At 38.1% G+C, this 17,316-nt stretch overlaps 1 protein-coding gene across 17 annotated transcripts in view; it reads left to right on the top strand.

Annotated features, from left to right (window-relative positions):
• The window catches only part of ERC1 (ELKS/RAB6-interacting/CAST family member 1), a 387,721-nt gene that overhangs the window by 7,209 nt on the left and 363,196 nt on the right, over positions 1–17,316 (top strand). Inside the window, exon 1 of one of the 17 annotated variants that reach the window (XM_089919946.1) lies at positions 9,831–10,709. The exons of 15 other annotated variants lie outside the window; for them this stretch is intronic. The gene's annotated coding sequence lies outside the window, so the exon portion shown is untranslated. Of the gene's footprint in view, positions 1–9,830; positions 10,710–17,316 lie in introns of those variants that run through there. One more of the 17 variants, XM_089919956.1, reaches the window with a different exon arrangement.

Below are 17,316 nucleotides of genomic sequence, written 5' to 3'. Positions count from 1 at the left end.
CTTCTTTTTTTTTTTTTTTAGTACAAACCTTTTATTTTTATTTTTTTTACATCTTTATTGGAGTATAATTGCTTTACAGTGGTGTGTTAGTTGCTGCTTTATAACAAAGTGAATCAGCTATACATATACATATATCCCCATATCCCCTCCTTCTTGCATCTCCCTCCCACCCTCCCTATCCCACCCCGCTAGGTGGTCACAAAGCACCGAGCTGATCTCCCTGTGTGATGCAGCTGCTTCCCACTAGCTATCTATTTTACATTTGGTAGTGTATATATGTCCATGCCACTCTCTCACTTCGTCCCAGCTTACTCTTCCCCCTCCCCGTGTCCTCAAGTCCATTCTCTACGTCTGTTTCTTTATTCCTGTCCTGTCCCTAGGTTCTTCAGAACTTTTTTTTTAGGTTCCATATATATGTGTTAGCCTACGGTATTTGTTTTTCTCTTTCTGACTTGACTTCACTCTGTATGATAGTCTCTAGGTCCATCCACCTCACTACAAATAACTCAATTTCGTTTTTTTTTTTATCGCTGAGTAATATATTCCATTGAACATATGTGCCACACCTTATCCATTCATCTGTCGATGGGCATTTAGGCTGCTTCCATGTCCTGGCTATTGTAAACAGTGCTTCAGTGAACACTGTGGTACGTGACTCTTTTTGAATTATGGTTTTCTCAGGGTATATGCCCAGTAGTGGGATTGCTGGGTCATATTCATCTCATTTTCTATTTCATTTTTCATCTGTATGCTGAGTATTCATTTTTCTGTCTTCAGCTTTTACCTCTTTTGTGTCTAAGGGCTATTGTTATCCAGTATTTCCACTTGGATGCCCCTTACACTCAGCACATCCAAAACTAAATGTATGATTCCTCTCTTTTCTGATGTTCCTTAATTTGTTAAATGACACTACCAGTTGTTCAAGCCAGAAATACATGTAGTGTTCTTGATTTTCCCTCTCCTGCAACCTTCCATTTTACTATTCCCTATGGACTTTGTAAGTCATTGCTGTCCAGTGATGGTGTGAATGTTTTTATGAGGTACTGCATCCCCTGTTGTGTTCCAGGCACTGAATGAGTAATTTTTAAGGTTCCTTCCAATCTTGAGATACTGTGTTGCTAGCTATTGAAGGTTTTTAATTAGGAGACACATGATCAGAGCTGTGCTTTAGAGATACAGCAACTCTTGAACACTTTAAAGAGTTTATTTTTTAGAGCAGCTTTAGGTTTTCAGCAAAATTGAGTGGAGGTAGAGATTTCCCATAGAATCCCTGCCCCCATCCATGCATAGCCTCCCCCATTATCAGTCTCCCACCAGAGTGGGACATTTATTATAACTGGTGAACTTTCATTAACACATCACTGTCACCTGAAGTCCATATGAACTCTCATTTTTAGTGGTTCACCCAGAATGAAGCTAAACCTTGTATTCCTTTTAGCTTTCTTTAATATGGTGTGCTGCGAGATGAATAGACAATGGTTTCCATCTGACAGCCCCTTTATGTGTGTGTATATATATTCTTTTCATTTTTTCCTTCTTTTTTGTTTAAAAGCCCTTTTCATGGAAATTAGGTAACTCATTGTCTGAACTTCAGTTAAACATCTCTGAAATTGTGAAAACATTTCACGAAGTAGAAGTTTGGACCTTAAACATAATTTTATTATGGGAATATAACTTATCAATTGAAGGAATTAATTCCCTCTTGAAGCCCTTCTTGAATGTAACACACATTGAGAAAAGTGTATAAAACAAATGTATAGTTTGAAAACTTATGGAATAAACACTGGTATAACCATCATCTAGGTCAAACATTAGGACCTTGCCAGCGTTCTAAAAACTTTCTTTGCCCCTTACCAATCACAACCCATTCCTTCCCCTATAAAGGTAACTACTGTCCTGACTTTCACAGGAATCATTTTCTTGCTTTTCTTCATATAATTCTATTATTTAGTTTTATCTGTTTTCCAACTTTATATACATAGAATCATGTTGTATATATTCTTTTATGTCTGGCTTCTTTGACTCAACATTTTGTGAGATTTAGATTTGTTGTGTGTAGCAGTGGTTTAGTCATTTTCATTGCTAAATAGTATTCTGTTCATCACAACTTATTCATTATTTTAATGATGGATATTTAGGTTGTTTCCAGTTTTGGGGCATTATGAATTATGCCACTATGACCGTTATTACACAAGTCTTTTGATGCATGTATTTTTGATGCTTTCATAGCCAGGAATAAAAGTGCTCAGTGATAGGGGGCTTCCCTGGTGGCGCAGTGGTTGAGAGTCTGCCTGCTGATGCAGGGGACACAGGTTCGTGCCCTGGTCCGGGAAGATCCCACATGCCACGGAGCGGCAGGGCCCGTGAGCCATGGCCTCTGAGCCTGCGCATCCGGAGCCTGTGCTCCGCAACGGAAGAGGCCACAGCAGTGAGAGGCCCGCGTACCGCAAAAAAAAAAAAAAAGTGCTCAGTGATAGAGTATGCATATGTGCAGTTTTACTAGATAAGTGCCAACTATTCCTATGTAGTTGTACAAACTTACATGCCCTGAAGCAGTATTTGAGAGTTTCTTTTTGTTCTACATCCTTGCCATTATTGTCAGTGTTATTAATTTCAGCCGTTCTGGTGGATTGATTTATAGTGGTATCTTATAGTTTTAATTTGCATTTCACCAGTTACAAATGAGGTTAAATACCTTTCTGTCTTTTGGTCATTTGGAGAACCTTTCGTGAAGTGCTTATTCAGATATCTTGCTCAGTTTTCTGTTGGATTTTCTTTCTTTTTCTAATTAATTTATAGGAGTTATGTATTTTGGAAATGAGCCCTTCTTTGGTTATTTGTGTCGGGAATATTTCCACTCTACTCTATGGCTTGCTGTTTTGTTCTCTTAATGGTGTCTTTTGAAGAACTGGATTCTTAATTTTAGTGTAGTCCAGTTAATATTTTCCTTTATATGGTTAGTGCTTTTTATGTCCTGTTTAAGAAATCTTTTCCTACTCTAAGGTCATGAAGTTACTCTTTTGTTATTTTCTGCAAGTTACCTTTCTCATATAGCAGCATGATCTGCCTATAATTGATTTTTGCATATGCTGTGAGGTTTATTTTTTTCCCGTTTGGTTCCTGATTTTCTCAGCATCATTTATTGACAGTTCCTTCCTTTTTCAACTGCTTTGTAATAAATTGAGGCTCTCTGTTGTGTTCTACTGGTTTCTCTATCTCGGTCCAGTGCCAGTCCGTCTTAGTTACTATAGCTTTATAGTAAGTCTTCATACCTGGTAGAGTAAGTGCTCCCACCTTGTGTTTTTCCAGGAATGTCTTGACATTAATTGTCTGTCAGCGACTGTCATGGTCAGTAACAGGAGTGGTATCAGCATAGAGACATATAGACATCAATGGAATTAAGTAGAGAGTCCAGATATAAACACACATATATGGTTAATTAATTTTCAACAAAGGTGGGAGGGTAATTCAGTGGAAGCAAGGATAGACTTTTCAACAAAGGGTACTACAACAGTTAGATCTCAGTATGCAAAAAAAAAATGAACCTCAAGCCTCGCTGCATAGGAGAGTCTTTGAGACCTTGGGTTAGATATGACACCAAAAACATGACTCATAAAAGAAAAATATTGATAAATTGGCTTTTATCAAAATTAGAAAATTTTGCTTTTCAAAAGAATTCATGAAGAAAATACAAAAGACAAATCAGGAGAGGATAGTTGCAAATCATATATCTGGTAAAGGACTTAACATTCAGAATATCTAAAGAACTCTTACAAAAAAAAAAGATAAACATCACCCCCCCAAAATGGGCAAAAGATTTGCATAGGCACTTTACCAAAGAAGATATATTGATGGCAGTAAGCACTTGAAAAAGATGCTCACCATCATTATTCATTAGGAAAATGCAAATTAAAACCACAGTATATTGCCACTGCATACCCACTAGAATGGTAAAGTCAAAAGATTGAAGTACCAAGTATTAGCAAGGATGTGGAGAAACTGAGATTCTTATACATTGTTGGTAGAAATGTTAAATATTACACTCATTTTGGAAAACAGTTTGGTAATTTCTTAAATTAAACATGTATTTACTGTATGTCCTCAACCATTCAACTCAGGTATCTATAGCCAAGAGAAATGAAAACATATGTCCACACAAAGGCTTGTGTGCAGATATCCATAGCAGCATTATTCTTAATAGCAAATCTCAGAAGCCATCCAAATGTCCATCAACTGATGAGCTGATAAGCAAAATACAGTATATTCATATAATGGAATACTACTGAGTAATAAGAAGGAGCAACTACTGATACATTTAGCAACATAAATGAACCTCAAAAATGTTTCGCTCAGGGAAAAAACTGCCATTTATAATTTTATTTACATGAAATTTCTAGAAAAGGCAAATCAGTGGTTGCTGGGGCAGCTAATTCTTCGCTGTGAAGTATGGTGTTGTCAGGCACACACACACAAGACAAGGCAAGGCCAAGGCCAAGACCAAGGCCTGACTGATGTGACTGGTATAGATACAACAAACGCTTCCAGGTTAGACAGTTTATCACTTACATGGGCAGTGGAGCCAAAGGTGCCAGCTCTCTATGACTCTTGTCCCATAGGCCAAAAAGGATGACACCAAAACAAAACCATTGCTGATGACTACCGTGAGCTGTGGGATGCCCTATTGCTAAGGAGCCCATTCTAATTTGCCCCTACGTGGTTTCATATTCTACAGCTCTGTTCTGAGATGGGTAGGGCTGAAAGTCTCCTGCCTCATCAGACTCCAGGCAGCAATGAGAAACTCTCTCATGACAGCCTCCAAGGGAGAGAGGGGAACTGTGGGAGATGGCCTGGTAGCTGCCCCTTGTAGGCCTCCCATCCTCTCCTGTTCTGGGTGGTGGGGCGGGGCTGGGGGTGGTGCATGGGGGGCAGGAGGAGGTCAGAAGCGTTCTGCCTAGACTCAGAATGCTACAGGTCACCAGACATGCAGCAGCAGAGGTGCCTGTTCCCCTACAGACACTTATTTGCCTTTGCACCTATCCTTTGTTAGATTGAGATAGTTTCCTTCTCTTCCTAATTTGTTAATATTTTTAATCATTAATAAATGTTAAAATCTACCTGATACATTTTCATATCTATTGAGACAGTCTTTTTTTCTTTTAACCTGTTAATGTGGTTGATTACACAGGTTTTAAAATTGATTTCTACCTGACTTTTTCCCCTTGTGTTATGTATATGTATGATTTTTCTCCTCATACATATAGAATTTACTGTTGCTGACCTTTTCTTTCAAGGAAGAAAGACTAAGTTGAACTTATGATTAATCAGTAAGAAGTTATTAAAGATCCGAGAGGCTCAGGATTTCTTCTGAAACAAAAAGTAGCTGTGTTTTGCAGCAGTCTTTTTGCGTACATCCCTTCAGATCTTTCAGGACCCATCCCTTCAGATGCCACACAGGTGACTTTTCTACCCTCATGGCAGTATTCACTTCGCTTTCATTAGTGGCAGATAATTTCGAATATTTCAGACAGTTTTGCATCCCTTTCTAAACTGCTGTATCAAATTTAGGCTGAATTTTGCTTGATATTTTTCTCCCATGCATAAGTAGAAAGTTATAAAGTAGAAGAAGTTATTGAAAGTGGTGTTATTGGACCTTTCACTTGATTTTTCTGGTGGTTTTTCTAGTGGTTTGCTGTTAATTTTCTAGTATTGCCAAGTTTCTGAATCCATTCTGAAATAATTGGAGTACTGCTTAGGCTTAGCATTTCTTGATTTTAATAGAGCAGCAATTTCTATCTATATTCCTGGTTACTGAAAATAAGTTAATTGAATATGGATATAGGGACTTCCCTGGTGGTACAGTGGATAAGACTCCACCCTCCCAGTGCAGGGGGCCTGGGTTCGATGCCTGGTCAGGGAACTAGATCCCACAACCAAGAGTTCGCATGACACAACTAAGGAGCCGGTGAGCTGCAACTAAGGAGCATGCCTGCCGCAACTAAGACCCAGCGCAACCAAATAAATAAATAAAAGTAAATATTAAAAAAGAAAAAAAATGGATATAAATTATTCTTTAGGTTTAAACTCACAAATGCAGATAATATAGTATGTATTTCTACATAGCAAGTTTTTTATATGCCTTTCTTAAAAGCACCAATCAGGATTTCCTTGAAATTAGGGGTTGAATCTTTACTTAAATTCATATTAAAATTCTTTCAAATAATATAGCAAAAATATCCGCTTTACAAATTTTTTATTTTCATAGTTGTCCCAGAGTACACATCTGTTTCCTTGTTTTTCTCTTTTCCCTTTTCTTCCCTCATTCAAAAAATATTTATAGAAACTCTAGTATGCTTCATTTGTGTACTGTGTATTGTGCTCTGTCTTAGCAATATAATTTTTGAGACACTGTCTCTGCTCTCAGGATGCTAGAGACATTGAAGGAGACAAGTACACAGGCAGTTTTAATAGAGCATGATGAGGGTTAACGATATGAGCAAGAATTGGGAGGTGGACGGGAGTGGTGAAAGATGAGGCTGGAAATGGGGCTTGGATCATGGAGGGCTTTGTCGATCATGTTAGAGTCTAGAGTTTTACCTTGGGGAAATGCCAAGACTTTGGAGACTTTCGTGTAAAGGAAATAACAAATTTTATTTACATTTTACAGGGAGTGGGTAGGAGGAGGCTAAGTGAGGAGGCCAACTAGGAGGCTGTGGCCTTAATCTTGTTAAAGACTGAAAAAGAAAGTAGTGACAGTGGTGGTAGAGAAGCATACCGAAATGAAAGCTTTAAAGAACACAGGGCTGGCTAATTGAATATCTGTGTGTGTGTGTGTGTGTGTGTGTGTGTGTGTGTGTATACTTTCGTGGGAGAAGGGGCAGTTGGTGGTGAGGCAGGAGACTAAGGTGACTTCCAGACTTCCAGATGGAGCAGGTAGGTTAGAAGCAGTGCTGCCTGATACAGTAGCCATTATATATGGGTATTTAAATTTAAACTGATTTAAATGAATTAAGATTTAAAATTTAGTTCTTCAGGTGCACTAGCCGTATTTCATGTACTCAGTAGCCAAATGGGACTCGTGGCGTCTGTATCGGATGGTGCAGATATAGAACATTGTCATTGTCACAGAAAGTTTTGCTGCTTAACCCTGGTCTGCAATTTTTGGTACCGACTACCTCTTCGCCCAGAGGAAAGTCAAAATAATAGGTGGTATTCTCCAGTCTCCTAAGAACTCTGTCTCCACAATAACCTAGGGATTCTGTGAGTCAGAAACAATTATCACCACCACCATCCAGTCATCATCAGATATGCAACACTTTCATGAACAGAGAAGGTTCTGTAGGACAGCACTGCCCTAGAGGGATGGTGATGCCATTCATTGAGCTATTGATGGCTGTGGTGAGGGCAACAGGAATCTCTAGGAAGGGTACTGTCCAGTAGACATGTAGTATGAGCCACTTACGTAATGAAAATTTGAGTGGCCACATTATAGAGTAAGAAGAAATGGTTAGATTTCATAATTTTATAATATATTTTATTTAACCCAGTGCATCCAAAATGTCATTTTCAACATGTTGAAACATGTCATTTAAAAAACTATTAATGAGCCATTTTACATTATTTCTTCATACTAAGTATTTAAAATCAATTGTATACTTTTATAGCATATCTTAATTCAGATGCAAAGATTGTATCAGAAATACTTGATCTGTATTTAGAGTTCATAAAAATTTACAGTTGAAAAAATAGATTCACATATCCAACTTGTTTCAAACATGCTTAAAATTTTCAGTAACTAAATTACCAGTTTTTACATTTAACTTTTAATTACAATAAAATAATATTAAAAATTCAGCTCCTCAGCCTCACTAGCACGTTTCAAGCGCTCAACAGCCGCATGTGGCTAGCGGCTACCATTGGACAGTGCAGCTCTGGAATAATCAGTTGCATTCCAACTTGATAGTTGGAAATTCAGGTCTGGAGCTCAGGTAAGAGGTGTAGGAATAGACAGGTAGATGGTGGGGACTGTGAGGAATGTGGAGATAAAAAAACAAGCTTGATTTAGGACAGCCCAATATTAAGTTCTCTGTGCTCCACTAAAAAAAGAAATCTGGGGCTTCCCTGGTGGCGCAGTGGTTGGGAGTCTGCCTGCCGATGCAGGGGACACGGGTTCGTGCCCCGGTCCGGGAAGATCCCACATGCCGCGGAGAGGCTGGGCCGCTGAGCCTGCGCGTCCGGAGCCTGTGCTCCGCAACGGGAGAGGCCACAGCAGTGAGAGGCCCGCATACCGCAAAAAAAAAAAAAAAAAAGAAATCTGTAAATCTATCTGGTGAGAGTAAAATAGTAAATGAGAATGCAGCACATTGCAGTGGTTGAGAGTCTGAGTTTAGAGTCAGATGTGTGATCTTGGGCAACTTACTGAGCCTTTCTAAGCCGTAGTCTCCTCATCTAGAAATGGGGTGATAAAATCTCTCTCCTGAAAGGTTTGCCAGAAGGGTTAAAGGAAGTATTCATGGCAAGTATTTACCATGTATAGTGCCTGTCTCCTCATTTCTTAGTTGCCATTTTTTGTGGAGTGTACCATCAATTTAATAATTTATTCTTTTTTTTAGGGAAAAAACCCTATTGTAATTTTACATGTTGTTATGAGCTGAATCCCAATTTCTGAAACTTTAAATTATGAAGAAAAGTATATCTTAAAATAGAGGAAATACAGCTATTATTCATACTGATGACTGCTCATTATGGTCCACACACTATGTTAAATGCCTTATACAATGATATTTTGTTTTTTTTTTAATGTGCAGTGTAACATGGTATTTCTCTTGTAACGTTTCACTTAAGTGGACTTTGTAGTAGAAAAACTGTTTTAATTCTGGAACCTTGAAATGTATTATGGCCGCGTTCTTTTTCTTGGTTATTCCAGGAACTGGTGAATTCTGCTTGAATTGCTTTGGATACTTTTAAATTTATCATTTCATTGTATTCTGGGCTAAATCTATAGAATTTAAGAGTCTATAATTCTACATTTGGGTACAAACATGTAAGGGATTATGATGAAAAAAACCCCTTGGTAATTCATGGTATTCAGGGAAGCATGGTAACAAAGAGGAGAAAAATGGACTCTACTAGGTCAAAGAGGAAGGAATTGTGACTTTTTTTAAAAAGTAAATTTGTTTATTTAATTTATTTATTTTTGCCTGCGTTGGGTCTTTGTTGCTGCACGCGGGCTTTCACAGAAGTGCTGTGCTGGGCAGGTTTTTTGACACCAGGTCCAAAAGGAAGAAATGTTCACCTTAATTTACAGTGGCTTAAAGATTGTTTCTTTTTAAACATTTTTTTTCTTTCCTTTTGGAAAATTTTGGCAACTGTTAAGAAGAAAGATTTCCTACCATTCTTTTTGCTATGCTTATATGTATACAGTTGATCCTTGAACCAGTGGGGGCCTCTGACCCTCCCTGCAGTCGAAAATCTGTGTATAACTTACAGTTGGCCCTCCATGACAGGGATTCCTCCATGTCCGCAGATTTAGCCATCCATGTGTTGTGTAATATTGTAGCATTTACTGTTGAAAAAAAAATCCATATGTAAGTGGACCCGTGAGGTTTAAACCTGTGTTGTTCACGGGTCAACTGTATTTTCAAAATTGAGAGTATGCTGTATGTCAAAATGTGTATCCACTTTCACTTACTGTATTATAAACTTTTTATGACAAACTGGTTATAAATGTTTTTTGTAGATGGCATGTTAAATCATAAAGATTTCACTTAAACATTTTCCAACTGAATGAGTACTAGTAAAGCTTGTATATCATAAGTCATAATGTAGCTGGTTTTCTCTACATTTTGGGTCATTTAAATAGGTGGGTTTCCTGTTTTTGGAATTATTGGATCAAAAGATATGAATGTTTTTAAGACCCTTAACCATTTTCAAACTTGCTGCTTCCCAAGTGCTCTTATTTTTTTAAGGATGAAAATAAACACTTTCGATACAAATGCTTTTATTATTTTAAGGAAGAAAATGAAACACTGGGTACTTATAATTTTTCACTTAAACTTTTAAATTTATGAAATGTTTCAGACATGCAGAAAGATAGAATTGTCTAATTAATAAATATCTGTGCACTCACTACCTAGTTTAATAAATAATTGTAGAGTTAAAAACGTTTTGCACAGCTCTCGCTGGTTATAAACGTCTTTGCCAACAGTGATGTGAATGTTTACTCTTATCCAATAACACAGGTCTGTATCCAAGATATTTTGGGCCAGAATTCAGAATTTTTCAGATTTTAGAAAGGTGATGTGATGCGTATACTATATATTATCTAACTTTCCAAGCAAGGTGGGGGACACCCTCCAATTCCTTCATCAAACACATTGGTATTTCAGTATGAGTTCAGATGTGATGTTGTCACCAAATTAGTTACAAAATTTTGGGGTTTTCAGAGATTTTTAGAATTGAGATACGTGGTTGGGAACATGTGTGTCTATTCAGTGTATTTGTTCAGTTTAATCAGTCTGGTAGGATTTGTTGAATTGATCGTAATGTAGTATGAGATGTGGTATAAAATGGAAGACAATGTAACTACCATCCAAACAATTTAATATTTTAGGATTTTTAGAAATCAGATAGCAGTGAGGACCGGAGTCATTGGGGAAGGCTACACAACCTAGAACCTGGCTCTTTTGAACTAAGTAGCTCAAGTTGCTGATGTAAGTAGAGAACAACTGTGATTAATAAATAACCTTGTGTTTGCTTTAAGTATCTGCTTGACAAGATATTTGTCATGGTGAGAACTTTGATAGACCTTACAATTAACTTGATTAAATGATTGATAACAATTATTAAAAACCACAATTACCTTGATTGTAACTGAGTTACTCAACCTTCTCACCCTTCCCTAAAAAAGAATGAAACAGCAACTGTGACAGGTGTGTCATGGCTGCTCCTTGCAGAGGTGCTCTTTCTTGTTGATATGTCATCAAAACTGTGCTGCTTTAGCCTCACAGTTCTATACTTTTTGGTCTCCAGGAGAATCAGATTAAGATCATACAACCTGATGTCTTGTGTTAACAAAACTGATACGCTACATGCTGAGGGTGGAAGCAGAGACATCTGTGCTTCCTTTAACTTGTAGGGTTGTTTTTAACCTCCTAGTAAGGGGCCTAGCCCATTCATTACCATATTATAGTGTTGAATGGTTGAGGGGCTTATTGAAGCCCTTAGTTGTAGGGAGACTTTGTGTGTGAGTAAAAGTAATACATGCTCACTGTTAAAACAGTTGAAAAAGAAAAGAAAAAAAGAAGTGCCTATATATACAAGGGAAAAAGTAGCTCTATATGACCTTTCAGAAATAGCTTCTTGCTATCCAAATCATTTCTGTGTGTTTGCCAACATACATGTCTATACTTTTGTCTACTGATGAGATTGTATTATACAGTTCTTCTGTAACTTGCTTTCTTTCCCACCTCACGGTATGTCATAGATGTCTTTATAGAGATTGTCAGATATAGAGATTTACTTAAAATTTTTGTTCACAGCTGTATTCTATTTTATAGTGTGGAGATATAATTTATCTAACCAGTCTCTTGGTGGAAATTTAAGTTGTCTCTTTTTTGCTGGCACAAAATAATCAATAATTGAACGTCATTGCACATATATCTTTAAACTTGTGAAATATGTCTCACAGAGAATAATTTTAAAAGCGAGACTTCTAGGTCAGAGGGTATACACATTTAAAATTTGATAGATTCTGCAAAATTTTACTTGAATTGGATTTAAAAATTTTGGTCTATTGTTAATCTTTTCATAGAGGACTTAAGATAGCAGCACATTTCTTGTCCCTAGTGACATATTTAACCCTTTAACAAAATGAACAGAATCTTAAAAATGTTGGGGGGGAGGAATAAGTTAGGAGTTTGGGATTAACATGTGCACACTACTGTATATAAAATAGATAACCAACAAGGACCTGCTGTATAGCATAGGGAACTCCACTCAGTATTTTGTAATAACCTATACAGGAAAAGAATATGTATATATGTATGTATATATAAACTGAAGCACTGTGCTGTACACCTGAAGCTAACACAATATTGTAAATCAACTGTACTTCAATAAAAAAAAAGTTGAAATACAGCGTTTTAAAATATTCAACTCAATTCAAAGAAAAAGCACTTTTCTTATAGCAGTTAAGATTGAAGTTTTTCAGAAGGAACTGTACTGAAGAACTAAGGGAGAAAAACTCAAAATCCCCCCCTCCTTCCTGCACCCATGTATAGAAGGGTTTTAAAAATAGGAGAAATGAGTTATTAAAAGCAATAAAAATTTTATAATTACAGAAACAGGATACCACTTTTTAAAAAATTCTAACTTAATGTTTAGTTGACATTTGCTTGACTGATAGATCTCATAGGGTATGTAGATTCATTTCCTTCCACTTTAACTCTGTCTCAGGTTGATGCTGGAGGATGGATGTTGTATAAAGATGCTTAATGTCTAAAGTAGATTGGCTTTGGTATCCTTGATGATCTGACCTTCCCTCTTCTTTTCTCCCCTCCCCTTCCTTCCACAAATCTATTCATCTGTTTACAAACATGTACTTATTGAATGCATACTGTGTGCCAGGTATAGTAGTAAGGGCTGTGCATGATACAGTAATGAACAAGGGTGTGTGTGTGTATAAAAATCCTATTTTCATAGAGTATGGTGTAATAAATACAGACAACATGTAAAGAGGGTAATTGTAAATTGTAGTAAATCCTTGGAAGGGAACAAATGGAATTGTGTGTTCTCTGTAGTTCCAATTACTACTTGGTTCTGCAGTGAGTGTTGTTTATGTTATCATCATATTGTAAACTATTTATTGGCTTTCTGTCTTCAGATTTGATTTGTAGACAAAGAAAAGACAGTTATAGATCAGAAAATAAATGTCACATACCTATACAATGTAAAAGTAACGGTGTAGGTCATTGATGTGAGGTAGCTGGGTGTATTGGAACTCTCTGTTCCTCATCATATACTGAGATGGTGGTGGGAGGTTGAGTTTAAATTTTATGGAGGAAAGTTAAGGTATATTAGTTAAAATTATAAAGATAACCATTAGAAAACTAAAAGTAAACTATAATTCAACAAAAATTGGGAAAAAAAGAGGGTTATGAACAAAATTCTTCACCTTTTATGGGGAGAGACTCAAGAAAATGTATTTAAAGATTTAGATAAATCAAGAAGTAGATACTTACTCCTTAATTTAATATAAATGTATTGACTACCTTTTATGTGCCAGGCCCCATTCCAGGTGCTGAGGTGCAGCAGTGAGCAGAAAAGGGAATAGTCACTGTCCTCGTGGGGCTTTCACTCTAGTGAAGGAGACTGACAATAAACAGAGAAGTGAAAGAAATTGCGTATTATATGGCAATAAATGTTATGAAGAAATAAGTTATGGAGATTAAATTTAGTGATTAGGAGTCAAATAATTTAGAGTTATGGAGGTAACCACTAGAATTAAAAGCAGAATGGTCAAAAGTAGTTATCTCTAATGAGGAGAACTCAGTGGGGAGAGACTTACTTTTTATTGTTTGAATTTTAATTTCTACATGCATGTATCACTCATTTAATAGTAACATTTAATGTCATAGGTTAAATACATTAATAACACATAATACCAAAAAGTGTACCAAAAAGTACACCAAATGACTCCATATATGCTTGTGATTTTTTAAAGATTATTATTTAAATGAAAAGTCATAACATCAAGACCACAATAAAATAACACTTCATATTCAGTAGGATGACTGTAATAAAAAAGGTGTACAGTAACAGGTATTGATGAGGATGTGGAGAAATTGGGCTCCTCATAGGTTGCTGCTAAGAATGTGGAATGTTGCAGATGCTTTGGAAAACAGTTTGATATTTCTTAAAAAGTTAAAACAGTTTTTTTTTTTTTTTTTTTGCGGTATGCGGGCCTCTCACTGCTGTGGCCTCTCCCGTTGCGGAGCACAGGCTCCGGATGCTCAGGCTCAGCGGCCATGGCTCACGGGCCCAGCCGCTCCGCGGCATGTGGGATCTTCCCAGACCGGGGCACAAACATGTGTCCCCTGCATCGGCAGGCGGACTCTCAACCACTGCGCCACCAGGGAAGCCCAAAACAGAGTTTTTTTGTTTGTTTTTTAATTTATTAATTTTTGGCTGCATTGGGTCTTTGTTGCTGCACACAGGCTTTCTCTAGTTGTGGCGAGTGGGGGCCACTCTTCGTTGCGGTGCACAGGTTTCTTATTGTGGTGGCTCCTCTTGTTGCGGAGCACGGGCTCCAGGCGTACGGGCTTTAGTACGTGTGGCACACAGGTTCAGTAGTTGTGGCTCGCGGGCTCTAGAGCACAGGCTCAGTTGCTCCACGGCATGTGGGATCTTCCCGAACCAGGGCTTGAACCCGTGTCCCCTGCATTGGCAGGCGGATTCTTAACCACTGCGCCACCAGGGAAGCCCAAAACAGAGTTTTTGTTTTTGTTTTTGTTTTTTTTGGCTGCACCGTGTGGCTTGCAGGATCTCAGTTCCCTAACCAGGGATTGAACCCCGGGCCAGGGCAGTGAAAGCGCCAAATCCTAAGCACTAGACCACAAGGGAATTCCCTAAACAGAGCTTTTATATTGCCCAAACAATTCCACTCTTAGGTATATACCCAAGAGAATTGCAGACTTTTGTCCACACAGAAACTTGTACACGAATGTCTGTAGTAGGATTATTCATAACATCAACAACCCAAATGTCCATCAGCTGATGAATGGATAAGCAAAATGTAGAATATCCATACAGTGAAATACTATTCAGCATAAAACGGAATGAAGTACTGATACATGCTACAAAATAAAGGAACCATGAAAACATTATGCTAAATGAAAGAAACCAGACACAAAAGGCCTCACATAGTATTTATATGAAATGTCCAGAGTGGGATATTAGAATATGGAGCTCTTATCAAATGAAAAATAGCCCTCTGACCTCATGTTCCTCCACCCTCAATTTGAGAATGTCTATCAAAGTGAACTGCTCTTATGGATGATGATAATGTGTCATATCCCTTAAATATGTTGGGTTGAGAAAATAAAATTAAGGATCATCAGTAGATTGGAAAGAGACAAGACTGTATAGGCAAGGAGACTGTTTTTGGAGATTGTTGTGCTGGCCACACAGGATGAGTCAGTAGAGATAGAAAGGAAATATATTAGAAAGATAAGCTTGATGGAAAGGAAGTATATTAGAAAGATAAGCTTGATAGTGCACAGTGATTGATTAGTTAATGGGAAGCTGAATAGAGGAGTGAAAAGGGGGAGTCAAAATGAATTCTATCAAAATAGGGAACATAGGAGGATAGGAGCATATTTAGGGAAAATATATGTTCAGTTAGAGCTGTTGAGTTACCTATGGGAAATCTTGGCAGATATGTACAGTAAGTAGTTGATCATGTAAGTGTGCAGCCCAAGGGAGAAACCAGAGTTGGGACTATTGAGATAACCTAAATTAAAATAAGTACCTACTTAAAATAGGTAAGAATTGAAACTAGTTGAAACAGTGGCTGTGGATGAGATTGCCCAGGAACATGTTTGAGGACAGCGCTCTAAGGCACACACCAGTGTTTTATCCGTATTTTTTAAAATTGACGTATAGTTGATTTGCAGTGTTCTGTTAATTTCCATTATAGTTTACCACAGGATATAGAATGCAGTTCTCTGTGCTATACAGTAGGACCTTGTTGTTTATTCATTCCATATATAAAAGCCTACATCTGCTAATCCCAACCTCCCATTCCATCCCTCCCCCAACCCCCTCCGCCTTGGCAACCACCAGTGTGTACTCTATGTCCACGATTCTGTTTCTGTTTCATATATAGGTGCATTTGTGTCTTATCTTAGATTCCACATATAAGTGACATCATATGCATATACTAGTGTTTTAAAGGTAGGCGGAGGAAGAGGAGCCAATAAAATGTAGTAGAAAAGAATTGTCCTGGAGAGATAATAGGAGTAGCAGAAGAGTATTAGACAGACCCAGGTAAGAGTTTCAAGGTAGAAGTGTTCAGTAGTGGGACTTCCCTGGTGGCGCAGTGGTTGAGAGTTGCCTGCCATTGCAGGGGACACGGGTTTGAGCCCTGGTCCGGGAGGATCCCACATGCTGCGGAGCAACTAGGCCCGTGCGACACGGCTGCTGAGCCTGCGCTCTAGAGCCCGTGAGCCACAGCTGCTGAGCCCACGTGCCACAACTACTGAAGCCCGAGCACCTGGAGCTCATGCTCCGCACTGGGAGAGGCCACCACAGTGAGAAGCCCGGGCACCGTGGTGAAGAGTGGCCCCTGCTCACCGCAACTAGAGAAAGCCCGCATACAAACGAAGACCCAACGCAGCCAAAAATAAATAAATAAATAAATTTATTAAAAAAAATAAAAAGTGTTCAGTAGCATCAAATGCAGTAGAAGTGAAGAGAATCCATTGAATTTGGCTATAAGGAAACCATTCTGGCTTTATTCTAGAAGTGGTAGTGGGAGTTTTTAGTACCTAGAGCCTTATCTATACCATTTCTGTTGGATATCTTTACACTACCCTTCCCAAAATTGGTTTATTGTTTTGTCCTGATTATAAAAATAGTATGTCTTCATAGAAGAAAATTTATGGCTTGGAGAGGAAGTGAGATCATCACCCCCAAATCTTACTACCCAGAATCGTGTATCCTGCTGTAACATTAAAAACACAAACTCAGGTGGAATCTGTGTGTATTATAACTTTTTCTTTTTTCTGCTTGGTTTGACAATAGATCACAAATACCTTTCTCTGTTGTTAAGTATAGAGCCACATCATCATTTGTAATGACATGGTGTATTTTCTAGGTCTTCTGTAGCAAATTACCAGAAACTTGGTGGCATAGAACAATAGACATTTATTCTCTCATAATTCTGGAGGCTAGAAGTCCAAAATCAGTGTAGGCAGCGCCTTGCTCCCTCTCAAGCCTCTAGAGAGGACCCCTCGTTGCCTCTTCCTGGCTTCTGGTGGCTCCTGGCAATCCTTGGTGTTCCTTAGCTTGTAACCACATCACTCCAATCTCAGCCTCCCTTCTTGCGTGGTCTTATTGTGCGTCTCTGTGACTGAATCTCTCTCTTCCCTCACAGAAAGACACCAGTTGGATTTAGAACCTAACGTAATCCAGTATAAACTCATCTTAACTTGGTTACATCTGCAAAGACTTGATTTCCAAATAAGGTTACATTCTGGCATTTCTAGTGGACGTGAATTTTGGGGGGATGCTATTCAACTCATTATAGATAGTAACCCA

This window comes from Delphinapterus leucas, chromosome 11 (genome assembly GCF_059928025.1).
Source record: "Delphinapterus leucas isolate spDelLeu-1000000601 "Yukka" chromosome 11, BTC_Dleu_Yukka2, whole genome shotgun sequence".
Lineage (NCBI taxonomy): Eukaryota > Metazoa > Chordata > Mammalia > Artiodactyla > Monodontidae > Delphinapterus > Delphinapterus leucas.
The sequence above is the reverse complement of the archived record's forward strand: the minus strand, read 5'-3'. Positions and strand labels throughout refer to the sequence as shown.